Here is a 15691-nt window from a genome sequence, read left to right on the forward strand (position 1 = left end):
CTTTCCCCGTCTCTCACTCATTCCCCTCTCCCCCCTTCCCCCTTCCTCGCCTCACCCTCTCTCCTTCCCCCTCTCTCCCCTTCCCTCACTCACACCTTCCCCTCTCGCTCCCCCTTCCACTCTCTCTCTCTCCCCATCCCCTTCCTCTATTTCCCCTTTCCCTCTCTCTTCCTCCCCCTCTCCCCTTCTCCACTCTATCCCCTTCTCCTCCCTCTCTTTCCCCTCCCCTCTCTCGCTCCCCTTTCCCTCCCTCTTCCTCTCTCTCTCTCACTCCTTTCCCACTTTTTCCGCTTCCCCCTCTCTCTCACTCCTTCCCCACTCTCTCCTCTTCCCCACTCTCTCCCCTTCCGTCTCTCTCTCACTCCTTCTGTTATGTATGTAAACCTGTAATTACCGTGTCTAACCACCAGAGGGCTTTTCCCGTGGAGTCCAAAGGGAGCCCACAATCCCTTGGGAGCAGCTGTATATCAGGAGGCCTCACAGGCTGGAGAGGCACTCTGAGATCTACGGTCACACTTACTTTGAGCTTGCAGCATCTAGTCTGACTCTTTGTTCAAGACATAACAACAGGCGACGAGGTACAGATGACGAACCCCAATGCAACAATGCGGAGAACTGTGAGCATTCTGGAGAAATTTTCGGAGGGAGATGATTGGGAAACCTTCGTGGAATGACTTGAGCAATACTTTGTGGCCAAGGAGCTGGAAGAAGAAGCGAGCACTGCCAAACCAAGGGCGATCCTCCTCACCGTTTGTGGGGCATCAACATATGGCCTCATGAAAATCCTGCTCGCTACAACAAAACCCACAGACAAGTCGTACAATGCGTTGTGCACACTGGTCCGCGAGCATCTAAATACAAAGGAAAGCGTTCTGATGGCGAGGTACCGGTTCTACACGTACAAGAGGTCTGAAGGCCAGGAAGTGGCAAGCTATGTCACCGATCAAGGGGCCCGACTCTCTGCTTCCTGTCTGCCAACCAGTTCTCTGTCCACGTCAGTAATTACCCCCAATACCATGTGCTTTGATTTTGCACACCAATCTCTTGTGTGGGACCTTGTTAAAAGCCTTTTGAAAGTCCAAATACACCACATCCACTGGTTCTCCCTTGTCCACTCTACCAGTTACATCCTCAAAAAATTCCAGAAGATTTGTCGAGCATGATTTGCCTTTCATAAATCCATGCTGACTTGGACCGATCCTGTCACTGCTTTCCAAATGCGCTGCTATTACATCTTTAATGATTGATTCCAACATTTTCCCCACTACTGATGTCAGGCTAACCGGTCTATAATTCCCTGTTTTCTCTCTCCCTCCTTTTTTAAAAAGTGTTATTACATGAGCTACCCTCCAATCCATTGGAACTGATCCAGAGTCGATAGACTGTTGGAAAATGATCACCAATGCGTGCACTATATCTAGGGCACACTTCCTTAAGTGCTCTGGGATGCAGACTATCAGGCCCCGGGGATTTATCGGCCTTCAATCCCATCAATTTCCCTCACACAATTTCGTGACTAATAAGGATTTCCTTCAGTTCCTCCTTCTCGCTAGACCCTCGATCCCCTAGTATTTCCGGAAGTTTATTTGTGTCTTCCTTAGTGAAGACAGAACCAAAGTATTTGTTCAATTGGTCTGCCATTTCTTTGTTCCCCATTATAAATTCTGACTGCAAGGGACCTACATTTGTCTTCACTAATCTTTTTCTCTTCACATATCTGTAGAAGCTTTTGCAGTCAGTTTTTGTTTTCCCTGCAGGCTTCCTCTCATACTCTATTTTCCCCCTCCTAATTAAACCCTTTGTCCTCCTCTGCTGAATTGTAAATTTCTAAACAGGCTCCCCTCACACCCTTCCCCCTCTCCTCTTCTCGTCTCTCTTACACTCTCTCTCCCCTTCCAAATCTCTCTCTCCCTTCCCCATCATGACCCGCTCTACATCTCTTTACCCCTCTCTCCCTTTCCCGCTATCTCGCTTTCCCAGTCTCTCACTCATTCCCCCATCTCACCCTGTCCCCTCCCCTCTCTCTTCTATCAACTTCTTTCTCTCTTCTCCCTTTCTTTTCAGATTCTCCCCTTCCTCATCTCTCCCCTTCCCTCTCTCACTCCTTCCCCCCTCTCTCTTCGCCCTTTTCACTCTCTCTCTCTCCCCTTCCCCTCCCACGTTACCCTTCCCCTTGCTCTCTCTCTCTCCCCTTCCCCTCTCTCCCCTTCCCTCTCTACTTTCATTCTCTCCCCATTCCTTCCCCTCTCTCTCCTTCCTCCTTTGTTTTCCCTATCTCTCCCCTCCCCCTCTGTCCCCTCCCCCTCTTTCCCTGACCCACCCTCTTCCCCCTCGCTCTCCTTTCCCCTTTCCACTCCCCTCTCTCCCCTCCTCTCTCTTTTCCTTCCCCTTCTATTCAGATTCTCCTCTTTTCCCCCTCTCTCCCCTGCCTCCCCCTCGCTCTACTTCCCAACTCGCTCCCCTTCCCCTCTCTCCCCTTCCCCTCTCTTTCTATCCCCTTACACTCGCTCCCATTCCCCCCCTCTCTCTACCCTTCCCTTTCTCAATCCTTCACGTCTCGCTCTTCCCTCCCACGCTCCCTCTCCCCTTCCCCCTCTCTCACACTCCTTCCCCGCTCCCTCTCCCTCACTCCTTCAGGAGCAGGCCATTGGGAAAAGCATAATTCGGTCAGACAGAGTCAGCATGGATTTATGAAGGGGAAGTCATGTTTGACTAATTTGTTGGAATTCTTTAAGGATGTAACGAACAGGGTGGATAAAGGGGGAATCATGTTAAGAGTGGAAGCAAGTCTTCCTCGATTCCGAGGGACTGCCGATGATGATGTGAGAAACAGAGAGTGAGAGAGTCGGGAAAGGAAATAATCCCATTCGGCCCATTGTATCCGTGCCGGTCGACCAAGAGCTCCCCAGCCTAATCCCACTTTCCAGCTCTCGGTCCGTAGCCCTGCAGGTTACGGCACTTCAAGTGTTCATCCAAGTACTTTTTAAATATGTTAATCTTTTAATGTGGACAAGAAGGAGCCTGTTGTTCCAGGGTCAGTCTGGGAGCTGTTTAATATTTATAATTAAAGCCCTTGTTAATTGAAAGTAATTTAAATACTGAGCTAATTTTGAGTAGGCCCCAGTGAGATTTGAACGCACTATCCCTGATTTACTAGACAAGTGCTCTACCCCCTGAGCTATGGAGCCACCTGCTCTGGGAAAGACAGGGGAAGGAGCAGGAAAGAGAGGGGAAGGGAAAAGAGAGAGTGGAAGGAGTGAGAGAGAGGGGAAGGAGAGAGAGAGAGAGAGGAAAGGGAAAGAGAGGGAGGGGAAGGAGAGAGAGAGAAGGGGAAGGGGAGAGGGAGCATGGAAGGGGAGAGAGAATGAGGGGAAGGGGAAAGAGAGGGAGGAGATGGAACTCTCCCCTTGCTCTCTCTCTCCCCTTCCCCTCTCTCCCCTTCCCCCTCTACTTTTATTCTCTCCCCATTCCTTCCCCTCTCTCTCCCTTTCCTGCTATCTCGCTTTCCCCGTCTCTCACTCATTCCCCCCTCTCACCGTGTCCCCTCCCCTTCTCTCCTCTACCACTTCTCTCTCTCTTCTCCCTTTCTTTTCAGATTCTCCCCTTCCTCGTCTCTCTCCTTCCCTCTCTCACTCCTTCCCCCCTCTCTCCTCTCCCTTTTCACTCTCTCTCTCTCCCCTTCCCCTCCCAGGTTACCCTTCCCCTTGCTCTCTCTCTCCCCTTCCCCTCTCTCCCCTTCCCTCTCTACTTTCATTCTCTCCCCATTCCTTCCCCTCTCTCTCCTTCCTCCTATATCTTCCCCATCTCTCCCCTCCCCCTCTCTCCCCTCCTCCTCTTTCCCTGACCCACTCTCTTCTCCTTCGCTCTCCTTCCCCCTTTCCCTTTACCTCTCCACTCCTCTCTCTCCCCTCCTCTCTCTTTTCTTTCCCCTTCTATTCAGATTCTCCCCTTCTCCCCCTCTCTCCCCTGCCTACTCCCTCGCTCGCCTTCCCATCTCGCTCCCCTTCCCTTCTCTCCCCTTCCCCTCTCTTTCTCTCCCCTTACACTCGCTCCCATCCCCCCCCCTCTCTCTACCCTTCCCTTTCTCAATTCTTCACGTCTCGCTCTCCCCTTCCACGCTCCCTCTCCCCTTCCCATCTCTCTCTCTCCTTTCCTTCCCTCTTGTTTCCTTTCCTCTCTCTCTCACTCCTTCCACGCTCTCTTTTCCCTTCCCCTCTCTTTCCTGTTCCTTCCCCTGCTCTGTCCCAGAACAGGTGGCTCCATAGCTCAGGGGTTAGAGAGCTGGTCTTGTCAAACCACGGGTCGTGAGTTCAAATCTCACTAGGGCCTACTCAATTTTGGCTTCTGTTACTGAATTGACCGTCAATCAGCGACAGGCCGACACCATGAACAGGAACCGCTCACTCCGCACATTACAATCTGCCCACAGTACTTTCACTTCCCACTCCCAGTCTGTATCCCACCTTTTCCACATCCAGTCTCAGAGACACCGATATATCACTGACTCATAGAAACTTACAGCAGGGAAGGAGGCCATTTTGGCCCATCGTGTCTGCGCCGGCCGACCAAGAGCTATCTTCTGGGCAGGCCACATTGTCCGCATGCCCCAGACACGAGACTCCCAAAGCAAGCGCTCTACTCGGAACTCCAACATGGCAAACGAGCCGAAGGTGGGCAGAGGGAACGTTACAGGGACTGTAGACGTCCAGGTCTCCCAGGGCGGTGTGTTACACAAACTCCACCTGTGGATTGTAGCCGGCGACGGTCCCACGCTGCTGGGCAGGAATTGGATGAACCGGGTCCACATCAGGCGAAGTGGTGCTGTGGAGGAAAAGAGCACCACCTCCTGCCTGCAGCAAGACCACAAAATGGCTGCAGCACCACAAGCATGTGGAAGAAAAGAGCACCACAAAATGGCTGCAGCACCACAAGCATGTGGAAGAAAAGAACACCACAAAATGGCTGCAGCACCACAAGCACGTGGAAGAAAAGAGCACCACAAAATGGCTGCAGCACCACAAGCACGTGGAAGAAAAGAGCACCACAAAATGGCTGCAGCATCACAAGCAACAGGCAGCAGACCTCCTCCATGCTACGAGTCAACATGGAGAAGCAGCACATGACATCGAGCGGCCAATCGGATTTGAAAGCTCCCTTAAAGGAGACCGGTAACCAAAAAAATTTCAAGGGGCAGTTCCAACTATTTGAGTGCACGGACTTTAAAGCTAAAGATGCAATTCAAGGGTGCAAGAATGGAAATGTGTGCAATGTAACCATGAATTGTGATGCTGGTTTAACTCATGTGACTAATGAGATGAATGCAGGTTAAGAACAAGTTTGTTATGCTTAACAGTAATGATAGAGATTGTGAAATGCCTAATGTAACCATGTCTGTTGAAACCAGGACACCCAAAAGTGATGCAAATGCTAGAATATATAATGCAAGCTCGACTATGCGTGATCAGAGCCAAGGTGTAATGTATACCGGAAAAGGACATTGAGTCCTACAGGGACCATGCTGATGCCAATGGAATGCCCCTGTGGGAGACCCCCAGGTCCAGCAGGCTACCTGACCATGTAGCCTGGACCTTTGGAACGAATGTGATGCTCCTTGCAGGACACACACACAGGCAGTGGGAGCAGTCCCACTACAGGGACAAGTGGTCAATGGGCAGCCCAGCCACCACCAATGGCAACCTGCACCAGACCAGCCCTACAGCCCCATGGCCACCAGGGCCAACACCAGGAGCATGAGGCCAATAGCCTCCAGCTTCCCTGAGATGACAGGCCAGGAAGTGGCGAGCTATGTCGCCGAGCTAAGGGGCCTTGCAGGACATTGCGAATTTGAAGGACATTTGGAGCGCATGCTCAGGGATTTCTTTGTACTTGGCATTGACCATGAAATAAAACTTTGCAAACTTTTGACGATAGAGACCCCAAACTTGAGTAAGGCCATAGCGATAGCCCAGGCGTTTATTGCCACCAGTGACAATACTAAGCAAATCTCTCAGCACACAAGTGCTGCTGCAAGTACTGTGAACAAAGTGATGTTGTTTTATTAACCTTTTATGATGGGGAGAGAGAGAGTGGAGGGGGGGAGGGAGGGAGGGAGGGCAAGGAGAGGGAAACAGTCCTGCTCAGTTACCGCACAAGACCCCACTCGCTTACCGGGGTCCCTTCCACTGAACTGCTGATGAAAAGGGCACTTCAGACAAGGCTCTCGTTAGTCCACCCTGATCTACACGAACAGGTAGAGAGCAGGCGGCTTCAACAGAATACATAACGTGATAGCGCAAATGTGTCACGTGAAATTGAAGTAAACGATCCTGTATTTGTGTTGAACTATGGACAAGGTCCCAAGTGGATTGCTGGCACTGTTTTGGCCAAAGAGGGGAGCAAGGTGTTTGTGGTCAAACTCAGAAATGGACTCACCTGCAGAAAACACTTGGACCAAATCAAACTGAGATTTACAGACTATCCAGAACAACCCACAATAGACTCTACCGTCCGTCCAACACACAGACGTAGCAACCGACCCAGCGGTTGACCACGAAGCAGAACCCATCATCCCCCAGCAGTCCAGCAAGGCCAGCTGCACAGCAGCCCAGCGAGGGCCCAACAAATGATTCAACAACACCAGCATTTGTACCGAGACGATCAACCAGGGCAAGGAAGGTCCCAGATCGACTCACATTGTATATAGTTACACTATTGACTTTGGGGCAGGGGGCAGGGGAGAAGTGTTGTTATGAATGTAAACCTGTAATTATCATGTCTGACCACCAGAGGGCTTATCTCCTGGAGTCCCAAGGGATCCCACAATCCCTTGGGAGCACCTATACTTAAGGAGGCCTCACAGGCTGGTGAGGCACTCTGGAGACCTGTGATAAAGGACTAAGGTCACACCTTACTTTGAGCTTGCAGTATCTCGTCTGACTCTTGATTCAAGACAGAACATCTTCCACTCTCTCTTTTCCCTCTCCCTCTCTTTCCTGCTCCTGCCCCTGCCTTTACCAGAGCAGGTGGTTCCATAGCTCAGGGGTTAGAGCACTGGTCCAGTAAACCAGGCGGTCGTGAGTTCAAATCTCACTGGAGCCGACTCAAAATTAGCTCAGTATTTAAATACTTCTCTTTCCTACAGATTCTTCCCTTCCCCATCACAGCCCTTTTTCCCGCTATTTCGCTTTCCCCGTCTCACCCTCCTTTCCCTCACTCGCATCAACCGCTCTCCTTCCCCATTTCTCCCCTGCCACTCTCTCTCTCCCCTTCCCCTCTCTCTCTCTCCCCTTCCACTGTCTCTTCTTCCCAGTCTCCTCTTCCCCCTCTCTCTCACTCCTTCCACTCTCTCTTTACCCTTCCCCTCTCTTTCCTGCTCCTTCCGCTGACTTTCCCAGAGCAGGTGGTTCCATAGCTCAGGGGTTCGCGCACTGGTTTAGTAAATCAGAGGTTATGGGTTCAAATCTCGCTGAGGACTACTCAAAATTAGTTTAGTGTTTAAATACCTGGCTGATCACCCCCCCCCCGGACCCTCCCCAACCGAAAGAAACACATCCAACTCCCTCCTGAACATATCCAATGAACTGCCATCAATAACTCTCCGCGGCAGGGAACCCCACAGGGAACAACTCCCCGAATGAAGACGTCTCTCCCAAACAGCCCACCCCCATTCCAAGAGCGTGCCCCTGCCCCTGGCTCCGGACCCATCCAACACTGGGAATACTCCCCCCACACCCAACATGGCCCGTCCCGTCAGAATCCTTCCCAAATGCCAAACACACTCGGATGTCGAGCACCCAGTCCCCGCGAAGCCAACCACACGACATTCACCAATCGCCATCTGCGCACTCAACCCGAACACTCCCTGCACCGAGGCACAGAGCCCCCAGGCCCGACTGTCCAACACACTTTGCCCCCCGCCCCCCCCCCCCCCCCCAGACCTTCGCTGCAATGTGGCCCCTCAATCCCATGCCCCATTCTCCATTCATTGCCCAGCACAGGCCCCCACCTTGGGGGTGGTGACCTTCTTGGGCTGGGAATTTTAGACTTCCAGCGTGGAAGTCCTGCTCCCGACGCAGAATTGGCCTCACCACCCCTCAATAGAAGCAGAGTGCAATTTCCCACACTCCACTTCCTTTGTGGGCACTACCGGATGTTCATGTGACAGTGGGAACTGGTGTTCTCCACTCTCTGTCCTGTGACAGTGGGAACTGGTGCTCTCCACTCTCCCGTCCTGTGACAGTGGGAACTGGTGCTCTCCACTCTCTGTCCTGTGACAGTGGGAACTGGTGTTCTCCACTCTCTGTCCTGTGACAGTGGGAACTGGTGCTCTCCATTCTCTGTCCTGTGACAGTGGGAACTGGTGTTCTCCACTCTCTGTCCTGTGACAGTGGGAACTGGTGCTCTCCACTCTCTGTCCTGTGACAGTGGGAACTGGTGCTCTCCAATCACCCGTCCTGTGACAGTGGGAACTGGTGTTCTCCACTCTCCCGTCCTGTGACAGTTGGAACTGGTGCTCTCCACTCTCTGTCCTGTGACAGTGGGAACTGGTGCTCTCCACTCTCTGTCCTGTGACAGTGGGAACTGGTGCTCTCCACTCTCTGTCCTGTGACAGTGGGAACTGGTGTTCTCCACTCTCCCGTCCTGTGACAGTGGGAACTGGTGCTCTCCACTCTCTGCCCTGTGACAGTGGGAATTGGTGCTCTCCACTCTCTGTCCTGTGACAGTGGGAACTGGTGCTCTCCACTCTCTGTCCTGTGACAGTGGGAACTGGTGCTCTCCACTCTCTGTCCTGTGACAGTTTGAACTGGTGCTCTCCACTCTCTGTCCTGTGACAGTGGGAACTGGTGCTCTCCACTCTCTGTCCTGTGACAGTTGGAACTGGTGCTCTCCACTCTCCCGTCCTGTGACAGTGGGAACTGGTGCTCTCCACTCTCCCGTCCTGTGACAGTGGGAACTGGTGCTCTCCACTCTCTGTCCTGTGACAGTGGGAACTGGTGCTCTCCACTCTCTGTCCTGTGACAGTGGGAACTGGTGCTCTCCACTCTCTGTCCTGTGACAGTGGGAACTGGTGCTCTCCACTCTCTGTCCTGTGACAGTGGGAACTGCTGCTCTGCACTCTCCCATCCTGTGACAGTGGGAACTGGTGCTCTCCACTCTCTGTCCTGTGACAGTGGGAACTGGTGTTCTCCACTCTCTGTCCTGTGACAGTGGGAACTGGTGCCCTGGAACAACAGGCTTATTTTCCTCTTTTCCCTTCCCCCTATCTCTGTCACTCCTTCCCCTCTCGCTCCCCTCCCCCTCTATCACTTCCCCCTCCCCCTCTATCTCTTTCCTTCTCCTTTTCTCTCTCCCTTTCCCCATCCAGAAGCAGAGAATAAGTGAGAGAGACACGGAGAGAGAGAGAGTGGCAGGGAAAGAGACAGAGAGACAGAGAGATTGGGACAGAGTGTGACTGAGTTGCCTTGGGATGTTTTACTACGTGAAAGACCCGATATATCGATGTTGAGAAGTGAATATTGAAGAGACGGAGGCAGGAGTCTGGGGGATGAGACACAATCTGAGCGTTTCACTGACCCCTCCTCATTCTTCAAACACACAGCACTAACTGGGGAAGGACCCGCAGTCCAGGGCATGTGGTTCCATAGCTCAGGGGTTAAAGCACTGGTTTAGTAAACCAGGGGTTGTGGGTTCAAATCTCACTGGGGCCTACTCAAAATGAGCTCAGTATTTAAATTAACAAGGAGCTTTATTTGTAAATATGAAACTGACCCTGTCACCACAGGCTCTCCCCTTTCTCCCTTCTCTCTCTTGTACCTCTTCACTTCCCTCTCTGTCCATTTCCCTTCCCACAGGCTCTCCCCTCACCCTGCCATTCTCTCTGTCCCCTTCCCCAGAGAGAGCTCAGAGCAGGTAGCTGGGCCCTACTAAAACTGAGCTCAGTATTCAAATTCACCATCAATTGACAAGGGCTTGAATTATAAATATTAAAAAGCTCTGAGTCCGACCCTGGAACTACAAGCTCTCGTTTTATCTCTTCCCTTCCTCCTCTCTCTATCATTTCCCTTTATTTTTCTCTCTCCCTCCCCTCCGCTCACTCTCCTTCCCCTTTCTCTCTCCCTTCCCCCCTTTCCCACTCTCTCTCCCCTTCCTCTCCCTTTCCTTCCCCCTCTATCTCTCTCCATCCCGCTCTCCTTCTCTCTCTCCTTCCCCCTCACTCTCTCCCTTTTCCCTTCTGACTGTAACTTTCTCGCTCCCCTTCCCATCTCTCGCTCCCCTTCCCATCTCTCTCACCCCTCCCCATCTCTCGCTCCCCTTCCCCTCTCTCTCTCACCCCTCCCCATCTCTCGCTCCCCTTCCCATCTCTCACTCCCCTTCCCCTCTCTCTCTCTCTCCCCTTCCCCTCTCTCTCTCTCCCCTTCCCATCTCTCGCTCCCCCCCCATCTCTCTCTCCCTTTCCCCTCTCTCTCTCTCCCTTTCCCTCTCTCTCCCCATTCCCCTCTCGCTCTCACTTTCCCTTTACCATTTTCACTCTCTGCCTCTGCCTTTCTTCCCCTCTATTTCCCCTCCCTCCTCTCTCTCTCTCTACCCTTCCCGCTCACGAGACAGAAAGAAAGTGACAAAGATACAGAGAGAGAGTGACACAGAGAAAGTGAGAATGAGAGAGAGACAGAGAGAGTGAGTGAGAGAGACAAAGAGAGATAGAGATAGAGAGAGAGAGGGATAGAGAGAGTGAGCGAGAGAGACAGAGAGAGAGAAAGAGAGATAGAGAGAGAGAGAGAGAGAGACAGAGAGAGATTGAGCCAGAGTGTGACTGAGTTGCCTTGGGCTATTTTATCTCACTCCCTTCCCCTTCACTCTCTCTTCCCCCCTCTCCGTTTTCCCATCTCTCTCACTCCTTTCCCTCTCATGACGCCTTCTCACTCTCCCCTTCCCCCTCTCTCTCCACCCCCATCTCTCTCTCACCTCCCCTCTCTCCACTTCGCTCTCTCATTCCTCCTCCTCTCTCTCCCTTCCCTCCTCTCTCTCTCACTCTTATCACTCTCTCCTCTTCCCCCTCTCTCTCCACTCCCATCTCTCTCTCCCTCCCTTCTCTCCACTTCTCTCTCTCCACTCCCCCCTCTCTCTCCCTTCCCCTCCCCCTCTCTCTCTCGTCCCCCTTCACTCTCTCTTCCCCCTCTCTCCCTTTTCCCATCTCTCACTCACTCCTTCCCCTCTCACGGCCCCCTCTCACTCTCCCCTTCCCCTCTGCCTTCTCACTCTCCACTTCCCTCTCTGCCTGCCTCCCCTTCCCCTCTCTTCCCTTCACTCTCCCTTTCCCCCAGTCCCTTCCCCATCACGACCCGTTCTACATCTTTTTACCCCTCTCTCCCTTTCCCGCTATCTCGCTTTCCCCGTCTCTCACTCATTCCCCTCTCCCCCCTTCCCCCTCCCTCGCTTCTCCCTCTCACCTTCGCCCTCTCTCCCTTTCGCCCTCTCTCCCCTCCCTCTCTCCCCTTCCACCTCAGCCTTTTCACTCTTCCTCTCCCTCCTCTCTTTCCCATTCCCCCGCTCTCCCCTCTCTCTCTCTCTTTTCCCTTCCCCCTCTCTCTCATTTCTTCCCCACTCTCTCCCCTTCCCCCTCTCTCTCACTCCTTCCACTCTCTCATTTCCCTTCCCCTCTCTTTCCTGCTCCTTCCCCTGACTTGTCTCGAGAAGCTGGCTCCATAACTCAGGGGTTAGAGCACTGGTCGAGTAAACCAGAGATCATGGGTTCAAATCACACTGGGGTCTCCTCACAATTAGCTCAGTATTTAAATTCACCATCAATTAACAAGGACTTTAATCATAAATGTTAAACAGCTCTGAGACTGACCCTCAAACTACAGGCTCTCAATCTCTCTCACTGCCTTCTATTATTCTTCTTTCCCTTTCCCCCACTCCATTTCTTTCCTCCTCTGTCTCTCCTGTGCCTTGCTCTCTCTCCTTCCCCATTTCTCTCTCCCTGTCCTTCCACCTCGATCTCTGTCCATTTGCCTCCTTCACTCCCCCCTCTGTCGTTCTCACTCTCCACTTTCCTCTCTGTCGATCTTCCCTTCCCTCTCCCTTTGCCCCACTCCCTCACCATACCATTCTCTCTCGCCTTCTCCCTTTCCTCCTCTCTCCCCTTCCCTCTCGAGAGACAGAGAAACAATCATGTTCCAATGATTGTTCAGGGATGAATCACCAAGAATGATTATATTCGGGCCCCACCTCCTTGTTAACAATAGTACGAAGCAAACAGGAGCTGGTGTTACAGGTGGCTCCATAGCTCAGGGGTTAGAGCACTGGTCTTGTAAACCAGGGGTCGTGGGTTCAAATCTCACTGGGGCCTACTCAATTTTGGCTTCTGTTCCTGAACTCGCTGTCAATCAGCGACAGGCCGACACCATCAACAGGAACCGACTCACTTCACAGTTTAAATACAGCCCACAGCACTTTCACTTTCTGTGACCAGTCTGTAACCGAGTCTTCTTCATATCCAGTCTGAGAGCCACCGATATTTGTTTTAGATTCGTTCCTGGGATATGGCCGTCGATAGCAAGGCCGGCATTTATTGCCCATCCCTAATTGCCCCTGGAGAAGGTCGTGGTGAGCAGCCTTCTTGAACACAACTGAGGGCCTCACTTGACCGTTTCACAGGGGCAGTTAAGAGTCCAACCCACATTGCCGTGGGTCTCAATATTCCTCGCTGCCGTGCTCCACCTCACAGTCAACAAGCTCCCCGCTGGAGTGGAACTAAACTACAGAACCAGTGGGAACCTGTTCAACCTTCGTCGTCTCCAGGCCAGGTCCAAGACCACCCTGTTATCATCCCCTGGGAAAGTCATCGCTAGAGTCCTCCTCTACCATCTACTCCCTGTGGCCGAGGAGCTCCTCCCAGAGTCACAGTGCGGGTTTGGTCCCCTACGGGGTACAACGGACATAGAATCATAGAAACATAGAAACTAGGTGCAGGAGTAGGCCATTCGGCCCTTCGAGCCTGCACCACCATTCAATATGATCATGGCTGATCGTGTAACTTCAGTACCCCATTCCTGCTTTCTCTCCATACCCCCTTGATCCCTTTAGCCATAAGGGCCACATCTAACTCCCTTTTGAATATATCTAACAAACTGGCCTCAACAACTCTCTGTGGTGGAGAATTCCACAGGTTCACAACCCTCTGAGTGAAGAAGTTTCTCCTCATCTCGGTCTTAAATGGCTTACCTCTTATCCTTAGACTGTGACCCCTGGTTCTGGACTTCCCCAACATCAGCAACATTCTTCCTGCATCTAACCTGTCTAAACCCGTCAGAATTTTATATGTTTCTATGAAGTCCCCTCTCATTCTTCTAAATTCCAGTGTATATAAGCCGAGTCGATCCAACCTTTCTTCATATCTCAATCCTGCCATCCCGGGAATCAGTCTGGTGAACCTTCGCTGCACTCCCTCAATAGCAAGAATGTCCTTCCTCAGATTAGGAGACCAAAACAATACACAGTATTCAAGGTGTGGTCTCACCAAGGCCCTGTACAACTGCAGTAAGACCTCCCTGCTCCTATACTCAAATCCTATCGCTGTGAAGGCCAACATGCCATTTGCCTTCTTCACCGCCTGCTGTACCTGCATGCCAACTTTCAATAACTGATGAACCACGACACCCAGGTCTCGTTGCACCTCCCCTTTTCCTAATCCGTCACCATTCAGATAATATTCTGCCTTCCTGTTTTTGCCACCAAAGTGGATAACCTCACATTTATCCACATTATACTGCATCTGCCATGCATTTGCCCACTCACCTAACCTGTCCAAGTCACCCTGCAGCCTCTTAGCACCCTCCTCACAGCTCACACTGCCACCCAGCTTAGTGTCAGCTGAAACCTTTCCGATATTACATTCAATTCCTTTGTCTAAATCATTGATGTATATAGTACATAGCTGGGGTCCCAGCACTGAACTTTGTGGCACCCCACTAGTCACTGCCTGCCATTCTGAAAAGGACCTGTTTATCCCGACTCTCTGCTTCCTGTCTGCCAACCAGTTCTCTATCCACGTCAGTACATTACCCCCAATACCATGTGAGAAAGAGAGAGAGATGGAGAGACAGAGAGACTGAGAGAGAAGGAGAGATTGAGCCAGAGTGTGACTGAGTTGCCTTGGGATGTTTTACTACGTGAAAGACCCGATATATCGATGTTGAGAGGTGAATATTGAAGAGACGGAGGCAGGAGTCTGGGGGATGAGACACAATCTGAGCGTTTCACTGACCCCTCCTCATTCTTCAAACACACAGTACTAACTGGGGAATGACCCACAGGCCAGAGCAGGTGGTTCCATAGCTCAGGCGTTAGAGCAATGGTCTAATAAACCAGGGGTTGTGGGTTCAAATCTAACAGGGGCCTATTCAAAATTAGTTCAGTATTTAAATTCACCGTCAATTAACAAGGGCTTTAATTATAAATATTAAACAGCTCCGAGACAGACCCTGGAATGACAGTCTCCAAATCTTTCTCTGCCCTCCCCATCTACACAACCTGTTGTACATTTTTATCTCTCTTTCCCCATCTCTCACTCATTCCCCTCTGCCTTCTCCTCTTTCTCCTCCCTCTCTCTCTCCCCTTCCCGCTCTTACACACTCGTTACCCTCTCTCTCGCTCCTTCCCCCCTCTCTCTCACTCCTTCACTTTTCTCTCTCCCTTTCCCCTCTCCTCTTCTCATCTCTCTTACACTCTCTCTGCCCTTCCAAATCTCTCTCTCCCTTCCCCATCACGACCCTTTCTACATCGTTTCATCCCTCTCTCCCTTTCCCACTATCTCGCTTTCCCCGTCTCTCACTCATTCCCCTCTCCCCCCTTCCCCCTTCCTCGCCTCACCCTCTCTCCTTCCCCCTCTCTCCCCTTCCCTCACTCACACCTGCCCCTCTCGCTCCCCCTTCCACTCTTTCTCTCTCCCCATCCCCTTCCTCTATTTCCCCTTTCCCTCTCTCTTCCTCCCCCTCTCCCCTTCTCCACTCTATCCCCTTCTCCTCCCTCTCTTTCCCCTCCCCTCTCTCGCTCCCCTTTGCCTCTCTCTTCCTCCCTCTCTCACTCCTTTCCCACTTTTTCCGCTTCCCCCTCTCTCTCATTCCTTCCCCACTCTCTCCTCTTCCCAAATCTCTCCCCTTCCGTCTCTCTCTCACTCCTTCTGTTATGTATGTAAACCTGTAATAACCGTGTCTAACCACCAGAGGGCTTATCCCGTGGAGTCCAAAGGGAGCCCACAATCCCTTGGGAGCACCTGTATATAAGGAGGCCACACAGGCTGGAGAGGCACTCTGAGATCTACGGTCACACTTACTTTGAGCTTGCAGCATCTAGTCTGACTCTTTGTTCAAGACATAACAACAGGCGACGAGGTACAGATGACGAACCCCAATGCAACAATGCGGAGAACTGTGGGCATCCTGGAGAAATTTTCGGAGGGAGAATGATTGGGAAACCTTCGTGGAACGACTTGAGCAATACTTTGTGGCCAAGGAGCTGGAAGAAGAAACGAACACTGCCAAACCAAGGGCGATCCTCCTCACCGTTTGTGGGCCATCAACATATGGCCTCATGAAAATCCTGCTCGCTACAACAAAACCCACAGACAAGTCGTACAATGCGTTGTGCACACTGGTCCGCGAGCATCTAAATACAAAGGAAAGCGTTCTGA

The 15691-nt window shown here is 51.9% G+C and overlaps 3 non-coding genes across 3 annotated transcripts; all 3 read left to right on the forward strand.

Moving 5' to 3' along the window:
- The first annotated feature begins 7024 nt into the window (after window positions 1-7024).
- On the forward strand, window positions 7025-7098 carry trnat-agu (transfer RNA threonine (anticodon AGU)). The gene has a single exon. It is a non-coding gene; the product is annotated as a tRNA-Thr (tRNA).
- A 2536-nt stretch (window positions 7099-9634) lies between these two features.
- Window positions 9635-9707, forward strand: trnat-agu (transfer RNA threonine (anticodon AGU)). Its single transcript has one exon. It is a non-coding gene; the product is annotated as a tRNA-Thr (tRNA).
- Window positions 9708-12276: 2569 nt separating this feature from the next.
- On the forward strand, window positions 12277-12349 carry trnat-ugu (transfer RNA threonine (anticodon UGU)). The gene has a single exon. It is a non-coding gene; the product is annotated as a tRNA-Thr (tRNA).
- Window positions 12350-15691: the final 3342 nt, after the last annotated feature.

Source organism: Pristiophorus japonicus, unplaced genomic scaffold, assembly GCF_044704955.1.
Source record: "Pristiophorus japonicus isolate sPriJap1 unplaced genomic scaffold, sPriJap1.hap1 HAP1_SCAFFOLD_536, whole genome shotgun sequence".
NCBI classification, from domain to species: domain Eukaryota; kingdom Metazoa; phylum Chordata; class Chondrichthyes; family Pristiophoridae; genus Pristiophorus; species Pristiophorus japonicus.